The following is a 4022-nucleotide window of genomic DNA, read 5'->3' on the forward strand; positions in this document are numbered from 1 at the left end:
AACATATATCTTTTTCCATTCTTTAAGAATGACCTCTTTTAGAGCCTGGATGGAGAGTGATGCTCAACTTGTTTCTTCAGAATTCCCCATAGGTATTCAGTTGGGTTCATATCAGGAGACAATACATGCTTGGCAGTGAATCATCTTCACACTTTTCTTCTTCAAAATTGTAACAGTGGCTTAGATGTCACGACTCAGCTGTCGGGTGATCCAGCACCAGGGACTCCTTCCCTGTCCCTAACACTATGGAGCGACCTAAGCTCACCCTATTCCCCGGGATACTTCTGAAGGTGAAGATGCCAGGGCCGCAAATCCTTACCTTATCTCCTGAATCACCACTCCGACTGTTCTCTTCCCCAACCCAGGGAAGAGGGGAGATGTCATGTACCGCAGTACACCAACCCGACAAACAAGGCTACATGAACAAGGGGTAACTGGAAATAACAGGCATACAAATATTCACTCACATATAACAGATGACTGCACCGGGGAGTGAAGGACAAGGCAAAACCAAAGTAGGAAGAGGGAAGGGAATTATCACACTTACAAACCCATGCAACAGTCACAGATAACTCCTCCAAACTCTTTCTCATATAAACACCTCTCTTCCAAGCCATGCAGTATAAGCTAGCTCTGACATGGGTTTCAATCAGGACCCAGATTATAAAGGGGATGGGAGTGGCTAACCAAGCTCTACTGAGAGCTCAGACCCCCAGAGCTCCCAACGTGGCCGATTAACCCTTGTTCTACCCAAAGAAATTTACACCATTTAAAAGTGCTTCTTTTCAGTGCAGGACTAAGAACTGCAGTCTTCTGGCTACTATCCGTTGGGATAAACCCATGGTCACAGCAGCAGTGTGTGACCTCATCACTTTATTGCACATCAGGGCGGGGAGATGATGAGCGCTCCCCTACCTCCCAGGGCTGTAGTGTTGCTCATCTGTATTCACATCTAAGAGACGTGAATACTTTTGAGCTCAGGGAAAAAGGAGATGGCAGTGAGCCGCATGTTGTGCAGCCCTGGCTTAACTATATCGGCGCACTGTGCACTCCGATATAGTTAAGAGTAGCATAGCTCTGGGTGGGTACCCTCATCATTATATCATCAATGAAATGTAGCTCCGCTACACCAGGAGCAGTTTTGTAGCCCCACATAAGGATACTGCCACCACCATGTTTTACTGTAGGCACTAACATCCAACATACAGTGTGTTATTAACATGCAGGGTGTAGCATGCATTGTTTTTCTGTGTAAAATCTAAAGTGTATAACATGGAGTGTTTGTGGCAAGCTATTATGTAGGATGTAACGCTGGTGGGTGTGGACTCGCAGCAACACAGACCAGTCTTAACCTGGGAGGAGTGACTTAGTGTCTATCAGGATTTCACTAGGGCCCCTGATAGTGAGGATACCAGGTATCACTCCAGGCCAATCCCTGGGAATATAGAAGCTGATCGGAGCATGAGAGGCGTGGGTGACCCGTAGAAGCGCAATAACGCGAGACGACCGTCGTCGCTCGCATACTTAATCGTCTTCAATAAAAATATGGACAACTGAGACCGGTGAGTGCCATCTCTCTTTTTTCTCAACAGGAAGCATTAATTTCACTGCTATATCTGATTGAGCACCCGGGAGTCCAGTTTGATTGCTCAGCTCTCCATGAAGACGGCTGTCATGACATTGCATACTATATTCCTAATTGACACACAGCAGAAAGAAAGATGATCAAAAAGTCCCAAAATTGATGAAAAAAACCAGAATATACTTTATTAAATTTTACAGGATATATGGATCAAAAGTGAAAGGCATAAATCCAAGCCAAGTTACACAAGTAGGGTACAAAAAAAGGACCACACATAGGTGGGAGCAGGGGAAAGAAATTGAATGTAAATCACATTTCAATAAAACGGCAACAATGTATGCTCATATGAGTATTGCACAAATCCCGACTGGCCTATAATTCAAGGAACAGATTTCATGGTATAGATGAGTATGAAGATGGAAGTGATAATCCATTACCTGTTCAGACCAGAGGCTGCCACCCGGTGCGTACATCTGAGATTTTTGCCCATTAGATATAATGATATGGTCTCTTTCTATAGTCAGTAATTGATAAATGGGCAATTGTTTCCATGAAGGTTCTTTGGTATACTATATTCCTAGTGGGGCTATAGTGGTTTGTGTGGTGTGGATCATCTTGTGTCTTCACTTGGATATACATGTGTTTCTGATAACATCATACTGTATTGGAAGAGAACCATGGTAAATGTAAATTTTTGGTGAAGAATCAACAAGTGGAAATTCAAAAACTGAAAAGTGGGGCGTGCAATATTATTCAGCCCTTTTACTTTCAGTGCAGCAAACTCACTTCAGAAGTTCACTGTGGATCTCTGAATGATCCAATGTTGTCCTTAATGGCTAATGATGATAAATATAGTCCACCTGTGTGTAATCAAGTCTCCGTATAGATGCACCTGTTCTGTGATAGTCTCAGGGTTCTGTTTGAAGCACAGAGAGCATCATGAAGACCAAGGAACACAACAGGCAGGTCCGTGATACTGTTGTGGAGAAGTTTAAAGCCGAATTTGGATGCAAAATGATTTTCAAAACTTTAAACATCCCAAGGAGCACTGTGCAAGCGATCATATTGAAATGGAAGGAGTATCATACCACTGCAAATCCACCAAGACCCAGCCGTCCCTCTAAACAAGGGGAAGACTGATCAGAGATGCAGCCAAGAGGCCCATGATCACTCTGGATGAACTGCAGAGATCTACAGCTGAGGTGGGACAGTCTGTCCATATGACAACAATCAGTCGTACACTGCACAAATCTGGCCTTTATGGAAGAGTGACAAGAAGAAAGCCATTTCTCAAAGATATCCATAAAAAGTGTTTTTTAAGTTTGCAACAAGCCACTGGGAGACACACCAAACATGTGGAAGAAGGTGCTCTGGTGAGATGAAACCAAAATCAAACTTTTTGGCAACAATGTCAAACGATATGTTTGGCGTAAAGGCAACACAACTCATCACCCTGAACACACAATCCCCACTGTCAAACATGGTGGTGGCAGCATCATGGTTTGGGCCTGCTTTTCTTCAGAAGGGACAGGGAAGATGGTTAAAATTGATGAGAAGATGGATGGAGCCAAATACAGGACCATTCTTGAAGAAAACCTGTTGGAGTCTGTAAAAGACAAAGTATTAAGTTAAAAGGGCCGAATAATATTGCACGCCCATCTTTTCAGTTTTTGAATTTCCACAAAAATTCAAAATAACCAATGAATTTCATTCAACTTCACAATTGTGTTCCACTTTTGTTGATTCTTCATCAAAAATTTACATTTGGTATCTTTATGTTTGAACCTAAAATAGCACAAAAAGACGACTTAAAAATCCTCCAATACTACAAGAAAGCAAAAAAGTAGAGATGCATACCCGTCCAGGCCTCTAGACAAATGCACAATCAGGATGCAGTGGACCCATATAGTTAAGATGGCGGCAACACAGGTGCAAGAATACCGATGAGACAACCGCTCACAGCCTACCAGTACATGGAGGGGGCGGTTGCTTGGTATATTAATGCACAATAAAAACTTGTATGCGGCGCTGTTCACACTATGGTAATGCACAGCATCCATGTTAACAGCCTAGTAGTTACACCCTTCTATTAGATCAGGCGGGCTGCCCAGCACTATTATTATTATTATTATTATTTATTTATATAGCACCATTGATTCCATGGTGCTGTACATGAGAAGGGGTTACATACAAATTACAGATATCACTTACAGTAAACAAACTAACAATGACAGACTGATACAGAGTGGAGAGAGGACCCTGCCCTTTCAGGCTTACATGCTACAGGATGGTGGGGAAGGAGACAGTAGGTTGGTGGGTTGCAGCAGTTCCGGTGTTGGTTGAGGTGATATCACCGGTAGTGGTGAGAGAGAAGGAGGTAGCGGGGTCATTGCAGGCTGTAGGCTTTCTTGAAGAGGTGGGTTTTCAGGTTCCGTCTGAA

The 4022-nt window shown here is 43.2% G+C and overlaps 1 long non-coding RNA gene across 1 annotated transcript; it reads right to left on the reverse strand.

The window, feature by feature from the left end:
* Window positions 1-2398: 2398 nt before the first annotated feature.
* Window positions 2399-3369, reverse strand: LOC141052505 (uncharacterized). The gene is made up of 2 exons (XR_012220826.1): window positions 3281-3369; window positions 2399-3188 (listed from the first exon to the last, which is right to left on the reverse strand). It is a non-coding gene; the product is annotated as an uncharacterized lncRNA (long non-coding RNA).
* Window positions 3370-4022: the final 653 nt, after the last annotated feature.

Source organism: Dendrobates tinctorius, unplaced genomic scaffold (genome assembly GCF_039654945.1).
Source record: "Dendrobates tinctorius isolate UK_male_01 unplaced genomic scaffold, ASM3965494v1 ptg000161l, whole genome shotgun sequence".
Taxonomy (NCBI): Eukaryota; Metazoa; Chordata; class Amphibia; order Anura; family Dendrobatidae; genus Dendrobates; species Dendrobates tinctorius.